The sequence below is a fragment of the Bufo bufo genome, chromosome 2, assembly GCF_905171765.1.
Source record: "Bufo bufo chromosome 2, aBufBuf1.1, whole genome shotgun sequence".
Lineage (NCBI taxonomy): Eukaryota > Metazoa > Chordata > Amphibia > Anura > Bufonidae > Bufo > Bufo bufo.
Window position 1 is genome coordinate 403,262,754 of NC_053390.1, and position 22,495 is coordinate 403,285,248.

Here is a 22,495-nt window from a genome sequence, read left to right on the forward strand (position 1 = left end):
CCAGCCGCTGCCATCTTGATTGAAGATCCCGCACAAAATCCTGTGCATGGTGATGTATGATGTCACCACGCCAGACAATGTGATTATGTCACCAAGGACAATCTGATCAAGCTAATCTACAATCAAGATGGCGGCGTTCGGCTCTTTACAATCAAATGGATGAGGGTAAGTATGATTTTCTTAATTTTTTAAAATTTTACACTGTAATATTGATGTCAGATGCCACGATTAGCTATGAACGCGGCATCTGAGAGGTACAATGACAGGTGATTGCACTGCTCCCTGTCATTGCACCCACTACTTACAAAGAAATGCGCTTTGTGACAAAGTAATTCATCGCAAAACAATTTTTTTTGTAAAATTTGGCGAAGCAGACAAATCGAATTTTCCAATACTTCTCGCATCACTAGTGCCAATCTATTGCTATCCAACCAGCCACCATACCTCCTCATCTGATGCAAGAGAAGATGCATTTTGTATTTATTGCTGTTTGATGTGCCACAAGGTACAGTCCTGATCAAAAGTTTAAGACCACTTGAAAAATGGCAAAAAATCATATTTTACATTGTTGGATCTTAGCAAGGTTCCAAGTAGAGCTTCAACATGCAACAAGAAGAAATGAGAGTGAGACAAAGCATTTTTTGAGCATTCAATTAATTGAAAATAACGATTAAACTGAAACAGGCTGTTTTTCAGCTGATCCAAATTTTAGGACCACATGCCTTTAAAAGGCCAAATCTGTGCAAAGATGCGGATTCATTGTCATTTTCTGTCAGGTAGTCACACGTTGTGATGGAAAAGGTAAAAAAACTCTCCCTTTTTGAACGTGGTCGGGTTGTTGAACTGCATAAGCAGGGTCTCTCACAGCGCGCCATCGCTGCTGAGGTGGGACGCAGTAAGACAGTCATTTGGAATTTCTTAAATGATCCTGAGGGTTATGGAACAAAAAAGTCAAATGGAAGACCCCAAAAAATTTCATCAGCACTGAGCCAGAGGATCCAATTGGCTGTCCGTCAAGACACTGGACGATCCTCGACCCAAATTAAGGCCCTTACTGGTGCTGACTGCAGCCCCATAACCATCAGACAGCATCTGAGACTGAAGGGCTTCAAAAACCAAAAACGTCTTCAAAGACCTCGTCTCCTTGAACGCCACAGAACTGCTCGTTTAGACTTTGCAATAGAGCACCAAACATGGGACATTCAAAGGTGGAAGAAAGTTTTATTCTCTGATGAGAAAAAATTTAACCTTGAGGGTTTCCAACGTTACTGGCATGACAAGCAGATCCCACCTGAGATGTTTTCTACGCGCCACAGTGGAGAGGGCGCCATAATGGTCTGGGGTGCTTTTTCCTTCAGTGGAACAATGCAGCTTCAGGAAGTGCAGGGGCATCAAACGGCCGCTGGCTATGTCCAGATGTTGCAGAGCGCATTCCTCATGACTGAGTGCCCTCGACTGTGTGGTAACGACTGGGTTTTTCAACAGGACAACGCTACAGTACACAATGCCAGCAGGACAAGGGACTTCTTCCAGGAGAATAACATCACTCTTTTGGCCCATCCTGCGTGTTCCCCTGATCTAAATCCAATTGAGAACCCAAGGATGGATGGCAAGGGAAGTTTACAAAAATGGACAACAGTTACAGACAGTAGATGGCCTTCGTGCGGCCGTCTTCACTACTTGGAGAAATGTTCCAACTCACCTCATGGAAACGCTTGAATCAAGCATGCCAAAACGAATTTTTGAAGTGATAAACAATAACGGCGGAGCTACTCATTGCTGAGTTCATGTTTGGAAGTTGGATTTCTGTTTTTTTTTTTTTTTTGGAGGTGTGGTCCTAAACTTTTGATCATCTGAAAAACAGCCTGTTTCAGTTTATTCGTTGTTTTCATTAAATTAAATGCTCAAAAAATGTTTTGTCTCACTCCCATTTCTTCTTGTTGCATGTTGAAGCTCTACTTGGAACCTTGTTAAGATCCAGCCATGCTAAATATGATTTTTTTGCCATTTTTTAAGTGGTCTTAAAGACTCTTAAACTTTTGATCAGGACTGTATATTTTTCACTAAGTAAAGAGAAACTGTTATACATTTACTTCTGCCCTGATTCTTCAAACTACTCTTTCAATGCACCAAACCCTAGGGAGCTACTCGCATCCCTAAAGTAACTTGAGTTAAGCTACTTTCACACCTGTGCTTTCCCTTTTCGCTATTGAAATCCTTCATAGGATCTCAATAGTGGGGAAAAACGCTTCAGTTTTGTCCCCATTCATTGTTAATGGGGACAAAACTGAACTGAAGGGAACAGAGTGCACCAGAATGCATTCCGTTCTGTTTCATTGCGTTTCCAAGCCGAATACAAAAGCACTGCAAGTATCGTCCTAGGATGTGGAGCAAGATTTTGACGGATCCATTTTCTCTGACACAAAAGAAAATTGATCCATCCCCTTTTGACTTACAATGGTTTTAGAGACGGATCCGTCATGGCTATTTTAGAGATAATAAAACCGGATCTGTTCATAATGGATGAAGCCGGTTGTATTATCAGGACGGATCCAGCAAAAACGCAGATGTCAAAGTAGCCAACACAGAATTCCTGCCACCTTCACCTCAATCATTTAGAAAAGCTTAGGCAAGGTACTCGCTGTCCTTAAAGAGACCAGCCCTGCATGGGGACTCAATGGATGTGCTCCATGGTATTGAGACTTATTAGCTCCATGGGAAAACAATATGAAAAGAGGTATATCCCAAGAAAAGAGAACCATCTCACTAGTGCTACCTTGTGGAAGTGGCTCCCTATGAGTCAAAATACGAGTTTTTAGCAAGCAAGTCATACGGGGCTGGTCTCTTTAAGGACAGGGAGTACCCACTTTAAGCTGCATCCAAGGCATCACATCTAGCCAGACAAAATTCTAATCTATATAGATGAGGGACAAGCACCCCGAAACAGCTATCTACAGATGTATATTTGGCTTGGCTATCCTAAGGCTTTTTAAAAAGTTGGCTTTTGACTCACTTCCACAAGGTGGCGCTAGCGGGATGGTTCTCTTTCCTTAGGAGATACCTCTGCATATAGTTAGCACAGGTGAAATACTTTCATGTATTTGACAGGACAACAGCTACATGGCAGACATATAAACACACAAATCATGGCATCCCATATGCAAGGCTTGTATCCTCTATACTATCTATCCACCAACTTCCTTGCTTACCTGACCCATAGCTTGCACACAGAGAATGTTAACTACTTTCCACCTGTACAGTGATGTGTTGTCTCTGAAGGGAGGGCAAATAGTTCTCAGACAATGGTGAGGCTAAGATGAAATGTAATGCTAACGCTAGGGACTACATATTATCTGGTCCATCATGGCAAAAACTGTAAAATATTGTTAATCAAATCTATTTAGAAAGTTGACCATTTTTTTCTTTTTCTTTTTTAATTTTAGGTACATTGGAGTGAAAAAAATTGTTGCAAAGGTGGACATAGGCTTTATGTTTAAGGGCACATTTTTATCACAAGTGATATGAGTGTTTAATATGAAATTATATTTAAAGAGAACTGTCATATCCATTTCGGGGGAAGGGGGGGGGGGATTGTCAGGGTAACCAGGTCAGGTTTCCCTGCGCAGGAGAACTCACCAATCAGATGCTGTGCTGCCATGTCCTCCACACTGACATCTCTGGTCATGTGATGCTGGGCATGTAACTAGGAAGAGTGGCCTATTTAAACAGGTCATTTGTTGGCCACAGGTTGCCTTTGATTGGTGCATTTTTCTTGGATTGTCTCACTAGCCTTATTTTCTGATTCTGACTTTCCTGATTTCCTGACCTCTGCTTTGGACCCTGACCTTGACTCTTGTCTGATGATCTGAACCTTGATATTTCACTCACTGGTTTTGATTCCTGACTTGGTATCGTGTCTGATTCTTGATTTCTGATTATGCCCTGCTCTCCAGCTAATGACGTTGGCGTGGTTCTGACTCTAAATTTGTGGTTCCTGCTTCGGTTTAGTTTTGTCTCTCCTAGTCTGACCTGGCTTGTCTGTTTCCAGTTTATTCCTATTTTGTGGTTCCCAATCTGTCACTAGTTTATTATTATTTTTCTCTTTGTTCTTTCCTTCCCGTTTTGTCCCTTGCACTTATTTAGGAAGAAACTGTCGAGCAGTTGTGGGCCACTGTCTAGGGCGGATTGTGCAAGTAGGTATGGTCTGTGGGACAGAGAAGTTCAGGGTTCACTGCTCCTACTGTGACAAAAACTTTATACTTTACTTTTTCTTTTTTTGGGTCAGGTCTCTTGTGAGTGACCTCATCATCTTTCAATATGAAAGTACAGGGGTTGATAGTTGTTATTTACTTCAAATTATCTTGGAGTTATGACTCTCATATCATTCATATTTATGTCATATGTGACATTTGAGTAACATTTTTATTTTAGCTGAATCTTTGGACTCTCACTATTACTTTACAAAATAACGGGTAGCATATTAATTCAATACCAACTTTCATAATGCAGAGCACCCTCTCAATGACAACAGCTGGAATTGTAACAGATAACTTGTAAATCCATTTTAAGGCTCTGATTTAAAACTCCAAACTCGATGAGGATTCTAAAGAGGATGTATCACATCTCGGGATTGCCCCTTAATCTGAAAATCTGAGATACAAGTGCCAGATCTCAAAACCGACAACTGTAAGGGTTTCCAAATTGTCTTCTTGTGTTAAATCTCCAGTAGCTGACAGTGGAAGATTCATAAATCTCACATGATTTTAGCTGGGGGATTCCAGCTTTCTTCATCTGTTGGTGTATATATGCAAAAAAAAAGAGGTAAAAATACAATTCAAGTTTAGCATTTATCTAGCTATACAAGGGGCAGTTTCTAAAGAATATTACCATACAGCTACTGAATAATAACATCATACTAAATAACTAAATAATACAGTCATACTGTGCCTTATTGATACTGCTACAAGTCACTTAATATTAGTGCCATACAGTAATAAATGGCAGGTTTCAATGGATAGTGAAGTGGATAATACTAACATACCTGTTGGTCTACATTGGTGAAATTGGTAATACCAACATTACGAAAGACACAAGACAGTGAAGAATTTAACTGCCAAAATTCCTTGTGATTGACAGAACGGAGGGGTTAATTCCACCTTTCTCTGTAGTCTCAAGCAGTGAAGGAGTTAATACAGTGATGGAGTATGGCGGCAGAATTCTCTGCCGGCATACAGAATTTAAAGGGGAACTAACTACTCTAAACCCCCCCCCCCCCAAACTTGAGTAAGCGGTGTGTATTGTAAGTGATGCAGAGTCCGATTATGTCATTCTATCTTCATACTCACACTGTGCTCCGACAACCAGCAGTAAAATGCATTGAGAGGATTTGATTTACTCATCACATAAAGCGTCACTCTTCTTGCACTGTTCATATAGCACACTTTACAGTAAGGTAGATGAGGCTGATGCTTGTTGCGAAGGAAGCGTTCCTTCCCGGAATTGCCTGCTCATCAGTGAAGGGGACCGCTACTATTACATGCAGCGATCTACTCTACAGTATGGGGAGGAGCATTTACTAATGCCGTCGCTCATCACCTAACAGTATCATTGTTTGCGGCAACAGACCATGACTAGACAGCACAATCTGCTGCCGGCAAATGATGATGCGAGCACTTTTACACAGGCAGATCATCACTAATAGTGTTAAGCGAATCAAAGTTCACAAAGTGGACTTCGATCCGAATTTCAGGAAAAACAAATAAATTTTTCCTAAAAATGGGGTAAAAATCATACTTACCTCATCCCTTTCACTGCAAAGAACCCAGCGGCCACCACCTTGATTGAAGATCCCGTGTGAAATCCCGTGCGCAGTGACTTATGATGTCACCACGCCAGCCGACATGAAGACATCATCACGGGCTGTACCAGATTTCACGGTAGATCTTCAATCAAGATGGCAGCCTCGGGATCTTCACAATCAACATGGATGAGGTAAGTATGATTTTATTTATTTATTCTTTATTACAGACTTAAATATTAAAGTCTGATGCTGCGATCAGCAATGAACGCGGCATCTGAGAGGTACAATGACGGGGAGCGGAGCAATCGCCGTTGCACCCACTATTTACAAAGAACTGCACATGATAAAGTAATTTGTCATGAAGTGAATTTTTTTGTAAAATTCGGCAAAGCAGCCAAATCGAATTTTCCACAACTTCGCTTAACACTAATCATCTACTAGCAACTAGCGTTCCTACGAATGCTCATTAGAGATGATCTGGCGGACTATCTCCAGGTCTAATACAGCCTTAAGGATAGTTAAAACTGTGCACCTGTGATTGAACAACAGCACACTTCTCCCTGCATTATGATCTCTCTACCAGATGACTAAGAAGGAACAGAAGTGCTGTTCGCCATTAGTTAAAGTGTGGCCATCGTAGGTTTTTCCACCCCTCACTATCTATCTATCTATCTATCTATCTATCTATCTATCTATCTATCTATCTATCTCGGTAAAGAAAAATCAGGCAGCACTCCGGTCTTGGTGAAAAGATTGTGGATCTTTTTTTTACACCCAATGCAATGTTTTAGCTCATCTCAATGGAACCTTTGTCAAGCAGTGATAACAGTGCCAAGTGCAGGTATATATAGGACCAATACAGGTTGCCATGATTAAACAATAATTAACCACTTAAGGACCACAGGTTTATACCCCCCTAAAGACCAGGCCCTTTTTTACAAATCGGCACTCCACAACTTTAGCTGTTTATTGCTCGGTCATGCAACTTACCACCCAAATGAATTTTACCTCCTTTTCTTCTCACTAATAGAGCTTTCATTTGGTGGTATTTCATTGCTGCTGACATTTTTACTTTTTTTGTTATTAATCGAAATTTAACGATTTTTTTGCAAAAAAATGACATTTTTCACTTTCAGTTGTAAAATTTTGCGACATCCATATATAAATTTTGCTCTAAATTTACTGTTCTACATGTCTTTGATAAAAAAAAAATGTTTGGGTAAAAAAAAAAAATGCTTTGGGTAAAAGTTATAGCGTTTACAAACTATGGTACAAAAATGTGTGAAGCAGCTCTGACTTTCTGAGCACCTGTCATGTTTCCTGAGGTTCTACAATGCCCAGACAGTACAAACACCCCACAAATGACCCCATTTCGGAAAGTAGACACCCTAAGGTATTCGCTGATGGGCATAGTGAGTTCATAGAACTTTTTATTTTTTGTCACAAGTTAGCGGAATATTATGATTTTTTTTTTTTTTTCTTACAAAGTCTCATATTCCACTAACTTGTGACAAAAAATAAAAGCTTCCATGAACTCACTATGCCCATCAGCGAATACCTTGGGATGTCTTCTTTCCAAAATGGGGTCACTTGTGGGGTAGTTATACTGCCCTGGCATTCTAGGGGCCCAAATGTGTGGTAAGGAGTTTGAAATCAAATTCTGTAAAAAATGACCAGTGAAATCCGAAAGGTGCTCTTTGGAATATGGGCCCCTTTGCCCACCTAGGCTGCAAAAAAGTGTCACACATGTGGTATCTCCGTATTCAGGAGAAGTTGGGGAATGTGTTTTGGGGTGTCATTTTACATATACCCATGCTGGGTGAGAGAAATATCTTGGCAAAAGACAACTTTGTAGAAAAAAATTGTAAAAGTTGTCTTTTGCCAAGATATTTCTCTCACCCAGCAAGGGAATATGTAAAATGACACCCCAAAACACATTCCCCAACTTCTCCTGAATACGGAGATACCACATGTGTGACACTTTTCTGCAGCCTAGGTGGGCAAAGGGGCCCATATTCCAAAGAGCACCTTTCGGATTTCACTGGTCATTTTTTACAGAATTTGATTTCAAACTCCTTACCACACATTTGGGCCCCTAGAATGCCAGGGCAGTATAACTACCCCACAAGTGACCTCATTTTGGAAAGAAGACACCCCAAGGTATTCGCTGATGGGCATAGTGAGTTCATGGAAGTTTTTATTTTTTGTCACAAGTTAGTGGAATATGAGACTTTGTAAGAAAAAAAAAAAAAATCATCATTTTCCACTAACTTGTGACAAAAAATAAAAACTTCCATGAACTCACTATGCCCATCAGCGAATACCTTGGGATGTCTTCTTTCCAAAATGGGGTCACTTGTGGGGTAGTTATACTGCGCTGGCATTCTAGGGGCCCAAATGTGTGGTAAGGAGTTTGAAATCAAATTCTGTAAAAAATGGCCAGTGAAATCCGAAAGGTGCTCTTTGGAATATGGGCCCCTTTGCCCACCTAGGCTGCAAAAAAGTGTCACACATCTGGTATCGCCGTGCTCAGTAGAAGTTGGGGAATGTGTTTTGGGGTGTCATTTTACATATACCCATGCTGGGTGAGAGAAATATCTTGGTCAAATGCCAACTTTGTATAAAAAAATGGGAAAAGTTGTCTTTTGCCAAGATATTTCTCTCACCCAGCATGGGTATATGTAAAATGACACCCCAAAACACATTCCCCAACTTCTCCTGAATACGGAGATACCACATGTGTGACACTTTTTTGCAGCCTAGGTGGGCAAAGGGGCCCATATTCCAAAGAGCACCTTTCGGATTTCACTGGTCATTTTTTACAGAATTTGATTTCAAACTCCTTACCACACATTTGTGCCCCTAGAATGCCAGGGCAGTATAACTACCCCACAAGTGACCCCATTTTGGAAAGAAGACACCCCAAGGTATTCGCTAATGGGCATAGTGAGTTCATGGAAGTTTTTATTTTTTGTCACAAGTTAGTGGAATATAAGACTTTGTAAGAAAAAATAAAAAATAAAAAAAACATCATTTTCCACTAACTTGTGACAAAAAATATAAAATTCTAGGAACTCGCCATGCCCCTCATGGAATACCTTGGGGTGTCTCCTTTCCAAAATGGGGTCACTTGTGGGATAGTTATACTGCCCTGGCATTTTCCAGGGGCCCTAATGTGTGGTAAGTAGGTAAATGACCTGTGAAATCCGAAAGGTGCTCTTTGGAATATGGCCCCTTTGCCCACCTAGGCTGCAAAAAAGTGTCACACATGTGGTATCGCCGTATTCAGGAGAAGTTGGGGAATGTGTTTTGGGGTGTCATTTTACATATACCCATGCTGGGTGAGAGAAATATCTTGGCAAAAGACAACTTTTACCATTTTTTTATACAAAGTTGGCATTTGACCAAGATATTTCTCTCACCCAGCATGGGTATATGTAAAATGACACCCCAAAACACATTCCCCAAATTCTCCTGAGTACGGCGATACCAGATGTGTGACACTTTTTTTCCAGCCTAGATGCGCAAAGGTGCCCAAATTCCTTTTAGGAGGGCATTTTTAGACATTTGGATACCAGACTTCTTCTCACACTTTGGGGCCCCTAGAATGCCAGGGCAGTATAAATACCCCACATGTGACCCCATTTTGGAAAGAAGACACCCCAAGGTATTCAATGAGGGGCATGGCGAGTTCATAGAATTTTTTTTTTTTTGGCACAAGTTAGCGGAAATTGATATTTTTTATTTTTTTCTCACAAAGTCTCCCTTTCCGCTAACTTGGGACAAAAATTTCAATCTTTCATGGACTCAATATGCCCCTCACGGAATGCCTGGGGGTGTCTTCTTTCCGAAATGGGGTCACATGTGGGGTATTTATACTGCCCAGGCATTCTAGGGGCCCTAAAGCGTGAGAAGAAGTCTGGAATATAAATGTCTAAAAAATTTTACGCATTTGGATTCCGTGAGGGGTATGGTGAGTTCATGTGAGATTTTTTTTTTTGACACAAGTTAGTGGAATATGAGACTTTGTAAGAAAAAAATAATAATTTCCGCTAACTTGGGCCAAAAAAATGTCTGAATGGAGCATTACAGAGGGGTGATCAATGACAGGGGGGTGATCAATGACAGGGGGGTGATCAATGACAGGGGGGTGATCAGGGAGTCTATATGGGGTGATCACCCCCCTGTCATTGATCACCCCCCTATAAGGCTCCATTCAGATGTCCGTATGTGTTTTGCGGATCCGATCCATGTATCCGTGGATCCGTAAAAATCATACGGACATCTGAATGCAGCCTGACAGGGGGGGTGATCAATGACAGGGGCGGTGATCAATGACAGGGGGGTGATCAGGGAGTCTATATGGGGTGATCACCATCCCTGGAAGGCTCCAGGGAGACGCCTGTATGTGTTTTGCGGATCCGATCCATCTATCAGTGGATCCGTAAAAATCATACGGACGTCTGAATGGAGCTTTACAGGGGTGTGATCAATGACAGGGGGGTGATGAGGGAGTCTATATGGGGTGATCACCACAGTCATTGATCACGCCCCTGTAAGGCTCCATTCAGACGTCCGTATGCGTTTTGCGGATCCGATCCATCTATCAGTGGATCCGTAAAAATCATGCGGACGTCTGAATGGAGCTTTACAGGGGGGTGATCAATGACAGGGGGGTAATCAATGACAGGGGGGTGATCAGGGAGTCTATATGGGGTGATCACCACAGTCATTGATCACGCCCCTGTAAGGCTCCATTCAGACATCCGTGTGCGTTTTGCGGATCCGATCCATCTATCAGTGGATCCGTAAAAATCATGCAGACGTCTGAATGGAGCTTTACAGGGGTGTGATCAATGACAGGGGGGTGATGAGGGAGTCTATATGGGGTGATCAACACAGTCATTGATCACGCCCCTGTAAGGCTCCATTCAGACGTCCGTGTGCGTTTTGCGGATCCGATCCATCTATCAGTGGATCCGTAAAAATCATGCGGACGTCTGAATGGAGCTTTACAGGGGGGTGATCAATGACAGGGGGGTAATCAATGACAGGGGGGTGATCAGGGAGTCTATATGGGGTGATCACCACAGTCATTGATCACGCCCCTGTAAGGCTCCATTCAGACGTCCGTGTGCGTTTTGCGGATCCGATCCATCTATCAGTGGATCCGTAAAAATCATGCGGACGTCTAAATGGAGCTTTACAGGGGTGTGATCAATGACAGGGGGGTGATGAGGGAGTCTATATGGGGTGATCAACACAGTCATTGATCACGCCCCTGTAAGGCTCCATTCAGACGTCCGTGTGCGTTTTGCGGATCCGATCCATCTATCAGTGGATCCGTAAAAATCATGCGGACGTCTGAATGGAGCTTTACAGGGGGGTGATCAATGACAGGGGGGTAATCAATGACAGGGGGGTGATCAGGGAGTCTATATGGGGTGATCAGGGGCTAATAAGGGGTTAATAAGTGACGGGGAGGGTGTAGTGTAGTGTAGTGGTGCTTGGTGCTACTTTACTGAGCTACCTGTGTCCTCTGGTGGTCGATCCAAACAAAGGGGACCACCAGAGGACCAGGTAGCAGGTATATTAGACGCTGTTATCATAACAGCGTCTAATATACCTGTTAGGGGTTAAAAAAATCACATCTCCAGCCTGCCAGCGAACGATCGCCGCTGGCAGGCTGGAGATCCACTCTCTTACCTTCCGTTCCTGTGAGCGCGCGCGCCTGTGTGCGCGCGTTCACAGGAAATCTCGTCTCACGCGAGATGACGCCAATCGGCGTTAGTGTCACCTGGGAGCGCCGCAGAAATGACGCCTTTCGGCGTTAGTGTGACGGTAAGTGGTTAAACAGTAATTGACATCATTAAAATGAACATGATTTTACGTATACAATACAGTGATATTTCATATTACACATCCCAGGGTGATTATTATCCAGTTCATCTGAAACTAAGTGTCCATTCCATAAGATAAAAACAAGTTCATCCTTTGGGTAGAGTGACAAATCAGCTAAAGTGATTCATTATAAACTCTCAGGTGCGTAAGTGTTCATTAATTACAACTAAACAAGTATATTAAAAGTGTGAGGCGCTAACCCACCATCACAGATCCCATGTCGTTTTAGTTCAGCGTCCCATGATGACAACTGCGCTTGCAGAACGTCAACAGCAGGGCAAAGCGATCATCATGATGCAAGGAGATGCCCATTGCCCATGCGCAAGTAAGTGTCTGTGCGTGTGGTGCAACGTCAGAGCATAATGCCAGTATTACAAATGGAATCTACTGCACAATCTAGCTGACCGCGCATGCCCAGGATCACGTACATAACGTTGGAGCAGTAACCATAGAAACCATGTCAACACGACATAAAAAAGTAAATTATAAGTGAACAATCTATATTTGCCGTGCCAAAAGCATTCTCAATAGTATGCAGGGGAACCATGGCAATTACGGGGAATATGAGACCCCAAGAGGCAAACCTGGGGTCACGTCTCCACCAAGGTCGGGTCAAGCACAGGGGCACAGTAGGTGTCCTCGGTCTCAACTCTAAAGTACCACGGTCCCTTTATCATTAATGTGTTGCCAGCACAAAAATGCAACAATGTGTATGGAGCTCACTAAAGGAGACAAAACCCCATTTTGATAAACCTAAGAGTGACTTACAGTCGACTAAACAAAAAAAGTGGTATAGAGACATGGAGGACTACACCACCGTATTTATATACTGCTGGCAGGGGGATCAAAAGAAAAATAGGAAAGGGGATAATAGAAACGCGGCTCGACCCCTATGAAGTCTAAAAAATTGGGACACATTACCTCTCCTAACATTGTTTCTGCTTCACCAACTCAGATTTCATCTATAAGTGAACTCAATTCTCCAGCTTCTGACTCTAATTTTTTAGGACTGGGTCCAGATCCAACCGGACCAGATGAGGGGGCAGGCGGCAACAGAAATGGTGCAAAAGAGAAACACGTGAAACCACAGAGAAACATGAATCTACAAAAGAAACCATAATGGTAAATATCTCTTCTTTTACCCTTAAACCTCCTCAGCTATCTATACTTGAAAAAGGATTATCCTTTTGTCCAACAATGGACATTGACTGGTTCACACTTGAACTGGACTTACACAGGTTTTTTAGATTGATTAAACTGAAGGTTCTGTTTGATAAGCAGCAACTGGTATCTACATCAATTGTGAACATCAATGCTGAACTAAAATTAGAGAATGTGCAGTTATTTGCTAAAAGTGATTGTATGCCTTCCATTAATCATGTTGCTATTGAGACATTTACTAATGCAGTGAGACTTGATTTGAATAAAGACCTCTATGATTAACCAGGATACACATAGGATAATACGTATAAACCTACAAAACCTCTCTGTCTATTGCTGACAGTACCGTACCTCACCTACAGCACGCACAATGTCATAAACACAAAAACAGTGGGCCCAAATAATCAAAAATATATTCACTTTATTAAATTACATCTATTAAACAATGGAGAAAAAAGGCAAATTGTAATAAAGATACATAGAGAAGCAAGGGGCCAAACTTCCCTGGACAAACATGTCTCTCCGCAAGATTATAATAACAATCTCCAGATAAAAGGTAACACACTATGTCTCACATAAAGGTGGTCAGAAAAAGTTAAATAATTTTGAAAGAATTATAATATATAAATCACCAAATAATATCCCAAACCACCCGATAGGGGATTGTAGTGTGTAGCAAATAATACAAAAAAAGAGAACACTGACCACAGTTGAATATGAGGCACACCGGTCCTATATGACTATGTATAAATACACAAAGGGATGAAAAAGTACCATCACTCCACTTCGATGTATAACACCTATCTAGTATAGACCATATGGCATAACAGTATGACCATAGTCACATTATATAACGAACATACCTGAAGACATGATATAACCAGAGGACGTATGGAACCCCAAGCGCAAGACCTCGACGCGCGTTTCACCTAAAACAGCTTTGTCAGGAGGACCTCCTGACGAAGCTGTTTGAGGTGAAACGCACGTCGAGGTCTTGCACTTGGGGTTCCATACGTCCTCTGGTTGTATCATGTCTTCAGGTATGTATTTTATACATAGTCATATCGGACTGGTGTGCCTCATATTAAACTGTGGTCAGTGTTCTCTTTTTTTGTAGTATTTGCTACACACTACAATCCCCTATCGGGGTGGTTTGGGATATTATTTGATGATTTATATATTATAATTCTTTCAAAATTCTTTTACTTTTTCTGATCACCTTTATGTGAGGCATAGTGTGTTACCTTTTATCTGGAGATTGTTTGTCCAGGGAGGTTTGGCCCCTTGCTTCTCTATGTATCTTTATTCCAACTTGTCTTTTTTCTCCATTGTTAAATAGATGTCATTTAATAAAGTGAATATATTTTTGATAATTTGGGCCCACTGTTTTTGTGTTTACACATAGGATAAACCTTTCAGTTGGAGAGTCCGCTGGGCTTAAGGAATTATCCAAAAACCCCTATCTGACGATTAAACCAGCAGATAAGGGTGGGGCAGTGGTAGTTATGAATACCTCTGATTATGTTAGTGAGATACAGAAACAACTAAGTGACATCCAGGTATACAGGAAGCTAACAGGTGACCCAAAGTTAGATATATTAAGACACATTAGAATATTACTGGATTTAGCCAAAGAGAGGACTATTATAGATGTTGAACATCCTAAAACACCTGTACTGTATGTACTGCCTAAAATACACAAGTCCCTTACATCTCCACCAGGACGTCCAATTGTTTCTGGCAGGGACTTGCTTTTTTTGCAGATTGCAATATTTTTGGATAGAGTACTACGCCCTTTTGCCAGCTCAGCTAAATCCTATATATGGGACACTACACATTTACTAAATTGATAGGTGAGATTCACCTCCCAGAACGAGTGACCCTAGCATCATTTGATTTTGTTAGTCTCTACACCTCAATCTCCCGCTCAAGGGGTATTGCGGCTGTTAGGGACTGTCTTAGGGACACTCCGTATACAGCTGAATGTAAGAATTTCTGATATCACTGCTTGAGATTGTGTTAACGTGTAATTACTTTTTTTTTTCAATATGACCAGCTACGTGGGACCGCAATGGATTCTAACTTGGCACCAAATTACGCTAACATTTTTATGGCACACATGGAGGAGAGACATCTATGTGAGCCACCACCACGTTGCTCAGATATGATAGCAACCACCCTAAACCAATGTTAAAGTCCTTACCTTTTAGCCAACTATTGAGGGTGAAAAGGACAGTTAAGAATGAGATTGACTTAGATAAGAGACTCATGATGATGGGGACAAATTTGTTAAGAGAGGAGACCCAAGGAAATTAGTTACACTATACACCAACAGGGTTTTATCTCTCCCAAGGGAATCCCTACTGAAGGATGAGAGGTCTGAGACACAAAAGGTAGATTGGATTCCCTTTGTCTCCAATTATACATCTGGCAGTACTAGAATAGGTTATATTTTGAAGAAACACTGGCCCATTTTAGGCAGTAACTTCAGATATATACAGGAGTTTAATTTCCCCCCTTAATGTCTTTTCGCCGCACACGAAACTTGAAGGATCGACTGGTCCGTGCTGATGTAGGCACTACTAAACAGACCTTTCACTCTTACTTTGGGTCTACTAGAACAGGTTGTTAACCTTGTCATAATTGTGTGAATTGTCCGTTGATGGTAAAAGGGCCTCTCTTTACACATCCGCAAACTGGGGATATATTTAAAATTAACCATTATTTAACTTGCGACTCCACTTATGTGGTATATCTTTTGGGATGCCCCTGCCACCTTCTCTATGTTGGAGAGACAACATGGGATCTTAAAACCAGACTCAACCAACATAGATGCACAATACGAGAAAAGAGACTGGATTTGCCAGTCTCTAAACATCTTACTGATGCGAGGCATAGTGAGAAAGACCTTCTTTTTCGCATTATTGATCAAGTTGCGATGCCTAGACGAGGAGTAGTGATGAGCGGCAGGTCCCATATGCGAATTCGCGATATTTCGCGAATATTCGCGAATATTCGTATTCGAGATTATTTTTGTGATTGCTAATAATCTAAATTGTAAAAATCGCGTACTGCGAAGTTGATCAAAAAAGAATATATAGCAGTAAATATAGTGCCATATATTCGTTTTAAGAATATTCGTCATATTCTAAAACAAGAATATATAGCAATATAGCGATTATTCGTAAAGTACACATATAGACTCCAATTTAGGTAATATAGTGCTATAAACTTTTTTTCATAGTCGTAATTTTTTTTTCTCTTATGAACTTCAGATTTGAAGAAAAATTGCAACTATAAAAAAAAAGGTTATAGCATTAGCTAAATTGCAGTCTATATGTGTATGTTACGAATATTCGCTATATTGCTATATATTAGTTTTTTAGAATATTCGTCATATTCTAAGACAAAACTCAGGTCCGATGGTATTTTCTAACCCACAGGCGTTCCCATGGTGACGGGGGCGCTTGTTGGTGGAAGAGTATGCCGAAGTGGAAGAACAGTACACATTAAAAAAAAATATATAATATTCTAAATAACGAATATATTTGCTATATTGCTATATATTCGTATTTTAGAATATTCGGCATTTTTTTTCCATCTGAAGTCATGATTCCTCCATGCTTAAGTTGCTTGTGGGCCATTGACTCATTGACCCACAAAAAGAAGCAGGGAGGAATCATGTTTTCAGATGCAAAAAAATGACGAATATTTGAAATAGCGAATATATAGCACTATATTCAAAATATTCACTAATTAGCGAAGTTGCGATATTCATGATAAATATTCACTATTCGAATATTCGTGCTCAACACTAACGAGGAGGTGACAGATTAGCGCTCCTAAAAAAGAGAGAACTTTTCTGGATTTTTCATTTACAAACTTTAAAACCTAAAGGTCTGAATGTAGAGTTTAGGGTGACATAATCCCCCCATACACGCATTAGGTTTCCTTAACTCTCTTGTGTCGTAGGATTAGACCAGTGCCTAAGATGAATCACTAATTTTCCTTTCTTAGTTTTTTAGGAAAATATTCTGAATATGATATATGCAATATTCGGATGAGGACACCATCCACCATGGATTCCCATGTGATTTTGCATTGAGGATCTTCATTAAGTAATTTTAAATGAAGTGGACCACTGTATATATGTAGTTTACCACCATACTTTAAATTGCTTTTTTATAAATACTATTTTTGTTAGGCACAATTTGTTTGGAACACTATTGCTGTTTGTGCGTTGGGGGACACTGTACAGTGCCCCTCTTGGCACCTTCGGATCTCTGGGAGTTAATTCCCCGGTGGGCAACTGGGGTTTTGTCTCCCTTAGGGTACTTTCACACTAGCGTTTTTCTTTTCCGCATAGAGTTCCGTCACAGGGGATCTATACCGGAAAAGAACTGATCAGGCATATCCCCATGCATTCTGAATGGAGAGTAATCCGTTCAGGATGCATCAGGATGTCTTCAGTTCAGTCTTTTTGATTGATCAGGCAAAAGATAAAACCGTAGCATGCTAAGGTTTTATCTCCGGCGAAAAAAACGGAAGACTTGCCTGAATGCCGGATCCGGCATTTTTCCCCATAGGAATGTATTAGTGCCGGATCCGGCATTCAAAATACCGGAATGCCGGATCCGTCCTTCCGGTCGCAAAAATGTGAAAAAAGATACAAGACGGATCCGTCTGTCCGCATGACAAGCGGAGAGACGGATCCGTTCTTGCAATGCATTTGTGAGACGGATCCGCATCCGGATGCGTCTCACAAATGCTTTCAGTCACATGCAGATCGGCGGATCCGGCGGGCAGTTCTGATGACGGAACTGCCCGCCGGATCACACTGCCACAAATGTGAAAGTAGCCTTAGTGAGCTCCATACACATTGTTGCGTTTTCGTGCCGGCAACACATTAATGATAAAGGGCCCGTGGTGCTTTAGAGTTGAGACCGAGGACACCTACCGTGCCCCTGTGCTCGACCCGACCTTGGTGGAGATGCGACCCCAGGTTTGCCTCTTGGGGGTCTCATATTCCCCGTAATTGCTATGGTTCCCCTGCATACTATTGAGAATGCTTTTGGAACATCAAATATAGATTGTTCACTTATAATTCACTTTTTTTTTATTTCGTGTTGACATGGTTTCTATGGTTACCGCTCCAACGTTATGGAGGCAATCCCGGGCATGCGCGGTCAGCTAGATTGTGCAGTAGATTCCATTTGTAATACTGGCATTATGCTCTGACGTTGCACCACACGCACAGACACTTACTTGCGCATGGGCAATGGGCATCTCCTTGCATCATGATGATCGCTTTGCCCTGCTGTTGACGTTCTGCAAGCGCAGTTGTCATCATGGGACGCTGAACTAAAACGACATGGGATCTGTGATGGTGGGTTAGCGCCTCACACTTTTAATATACTTGTTTAGTTGTAATTAATGAACACTTACGCACCTGAGAGTTTATAATGAATCACTTTAGCTGATTTGTCACTCTACCCAAAGGATGAACTTGTTTTTATCTTATGGAATGGACACTTAGTTTCAGATGAACTGGATGATAATCACCCTGGGATGTGTAATATAAATGATCACTGTATTGTATATGTAAAATCATGTTCACTTTAATGATGTCAATCACTGTTTAATTATTGTTTAATCATGGCAACCTGTATTGGTCCTATATATACCTGCACTTGGCATTGTTATCACTGCTTGACAAATGTTCCATTGAGATGAGCTAAAACGTTGCATTGGGTGTTTTTTTTCACCAAGATCAGAGTGCTGCCTGATTTATCTTTACCTACGTCTAGTGGATTTCCATCCAGAATCCCTTCAAGGATTTGCACCTGGCTAACCTGAGGAGTGCTGCCATTGTTTGGTTTGTAATTAGTATCTATCTATCTATCTATCTATCTATCTATCTATCTATCTATCTATCTATCTATCTATCTATCTATCTATCTATCCCATATCTATATATCAATCAGTATTTGATACACTGGTGGTATAGCAAGTTTTCCCACCTACAAAGAATGGAGGGGTCTGTAATTTTTTTCGTACATACACTTCAACTGTGAGAGACAGAATAAAAAAAAAATCCAAAAAAACACATTGTATGATTTTTAAATAATTAATTAGCATTTTATTGCATGAAATAAGTACTTGATTCAATAGAAAACAGAACTTAATATTTAGTACAGAAACCTTTGTTTGCAATTACGGAGGTCAGACGTTTCCTGTAGTTTTTGACCAAGTTAGCACACACTGCAGCAGGGATTTTGGTCCTCTCCTCCATTCAGATCTTCTCCAGATGTTTCAGGTTTCAGGACTTTCGTTGGGCTACATTGAGTTTCAGCTCCCTCCAAAGATTGTGTTTCTTCCATTTTCTAATAATCGTGCCTTCTAACCAAGCTGCTTGCCTATTGTCTTGTAGCCCATTCCAGCCTTGTGTAGGTCTACAATTTGTGTCCTTATATGTAATTACATCAATGTTTAATGGCTTTGTGATTTTCTATGTCGACACTGTAGAGCTGGGATGGCGTCTGTGCTCCCTACTCCCCTTGTTTTTTTGGCATTTTATTATTCACTGACTGAGTCTTCAATAAAGCATACAATTTTTTCACCATTGGACGTTTAAGAGCTTTCAGTTCTTATTATTTTATTTTATTTTATTTTTTAATTTGTGTCCTTAGACAACTCTTTGATTTTGGCCATGGTGGAGAGGTTGGAGTGTGATTGATTGTGTGTGTGGACAGGTGTCTTTTAGGCTACTTTCACACTGGCGTTTTGACTTTCCGTTTGTGAGATCCGTTAGTGCTCTTACAAGCGGTCCAAAGCAGATCAGTGTTGCCCTAATGCATTCTGAATGGACAAGGATCCGCTCAGAATGCATCAGTTTGCTTCCGTTCTGTCTTCATTCCGGTTTGGAGGCGGACACCAAAACGCTGCTTGCAGCGTTTTGGTTTCCGTCTGACGAAACTGAGCCAAACGGATCCGTTCTGACACACAATGTAAGTCAATGGGGGACGGATCCATTTTCTAGGACACAATAGACTTTCAATGGTGTTCAAGACAGATCCGTCTTGGAAATGTTAAAGATAACACAAACGGATCCGTTCTGAACGGATGCAGACTTTTGTTTTGTCTGAACGGATCCACACCTAACGCGAGTGTGAAAGTAGCCTTATACAGGTAACGAGTTCAAACAGGTGCAATTAATACAGGTAACGAGATAACCTACAAAGAGACACTGAGAACTATTAAGCTAAAAGATATAGTTTTATTAGACATATAGTTAAAAACATATACAAAGAGATGACGAACAAGTGCAGAATGGTGCAGTACAATCCTGGGAGAGTAGATCCAGTATAACAGAGTAATAGAGTAAGTGACCAAAGATATAAATGCCTGTATATAGAAGAAACTCCTATACAAAAAATACACTTGAGAAGAGTCCACAATGCAAATGAATGCATTCAATATGAAAGTGCAAGTGCGTATAGTCAATTGTAAATGAGGGGCAAAAGGTATAAATCCTCAGGTGTGGCTCTTTCCAAATGTATAGTTGTATCTATACAGCTACATGTAACGAACAGTAAAGTGCATGTGCAAGCTGTAGGAGATAAAAGATGAATGACATGACCAAAAACGGTTCAAAAGAGGCAAAGAACCGTAACAATGATGGTAAAACATGCGGTCCAAACAAAACAAAGTCACATACCATATATAGAAGTATCAGGTCCACAGGAAGACTGTACACCCCGACGCGCGTTTCGATTTGAAACCTTCCTCTGGGGGTACAGGTAACGAGTAGTGATGAGCAGCATAGGCAATATTCGAATTCGCAATATTTCATGAATATTTGGCCGAATATTCGGCATAAATTCTCAAATTCGAGATCTCCAGTCATTGTTTACTTGATTGCGAAAATCAGCAATGTAATATGTATATTCGCGATAAATTCGCGATTAGAATATTCAACACTATTTGCGAATATACGAATATATAGCACTATATTCGAAATATTTGCAAATTCTCGAAGTGGCGATATTCGCGATTAAAATTTGCAATTCGAATATTCGTGCTCAACACTAATAACGAGTGAAGAGAAAGAGGGCTTCTAAAAGAAAAACTAACAGGTCTGTGAGAGACAGAATTCTTACTGGTTGGTAGGTATTCAAATATTTATTTCATGCAATAAAATGCTAATTAATTATTTAAAAATCATACAATGTGATTTTCTGGATTTTATTTTAGAGTCTCTCACAGTTGAAGTATACCTACAATAAAAATTACAGACCTCTCCATTCTTTGTAGGTGGGAAAACTTTCAAAATTGCCAGTGTATCAAATACTTATTTTCCCCACTGTATCTATGTCATTTACTTTAAAGTTGTACTAAGGATGTAATGTGAAATTGTGGTCAATTCATCATCTATGTCATCCACTTTTGGTCTGTCTCATTCAATATTTCATTCACACCATTATTACGATATATGTGACAAAACCTGAAGGGATGAGAAATATGAATTCAAGATTTGCATTTGTAATCTAAAAAAGTAAACTTTGTATTACAATTTTAAAAAAAAATCGGTAATCGCACCCTTCAATCCCCATAGTGTATGTCAAAGAGGTATCCAGTGTGCACAAATATAACTTTTTCCTTTTGCATCACCACTGGGACGCTTCATTGCATTTTCAGAAATTAGGGGCCTTGGATAGGGAAGAAATTGACAACGACTACTCTCACAAAGCCTTCATTTATTTCCACTGTAGTATTTCTAGTGATGCTTTTTATTACTTTAGCCAGCCTTATCTCATGGACTAAAGCTGTGTACACACGGTTCAGTCACTTCTGTTTGCCTCCTGGGGTGCCTGTGTTTAACCATTAACATCTTTTCAATTATTTATATGTTGTCTATCTATTTCAAGGATATACGGTAGGTAGTGGAAAAACCTAGAAGGTGAGTTTATATCTAGGAAATAGTAAGAGAGCAAAAGGAATGTATCATTAGTGTGAAAATAAAATGAGGACACCGAGTACACCTTAGTATGGTCATCTTACTGTGCTTATGACTGGGACAGTTTTTTGGGTATAATTGAGGGGAAATGCCACATATATTCAATTTAGATCATGACAATGAGGATAGTTTGGTTATACCATTTACTATTCCTTAATAATTAATAATTATTATTAATGAATAATGTTTCTTTACTAAGGATCATTAAAAGGGATAACGATTAGATTAGTGGGGGTCTTACAGCTGAAACCCCCACCAATCACGGCAATGGGTACCCCCCCCCCAGAGCACCCCCCCAAAAAAAAGTTTTGGCATGCATGTTGTCACTCCATTCATCTCTATAGGAGTCACAGAAATAGCTAAGCACTGGAGGGGATAACTTTTTTCAACCAGTATACCCCTTTAATGGCTAGCAGAATCGCAAAGGTTACATCCTCCATCTTGTGGTCTAAACAGTATGTAACTATAAATGACGGCTCTTGACCTCAATTTAGCATGATCACTGAACTATCTAAGGTTTATAATGGCTCCAACACTGATACATTAATACTGCATGTCTAAATCCAAAGTTATTTGACTTTCTGACAATTAATAATTTAAAATCCATTGACTCACAA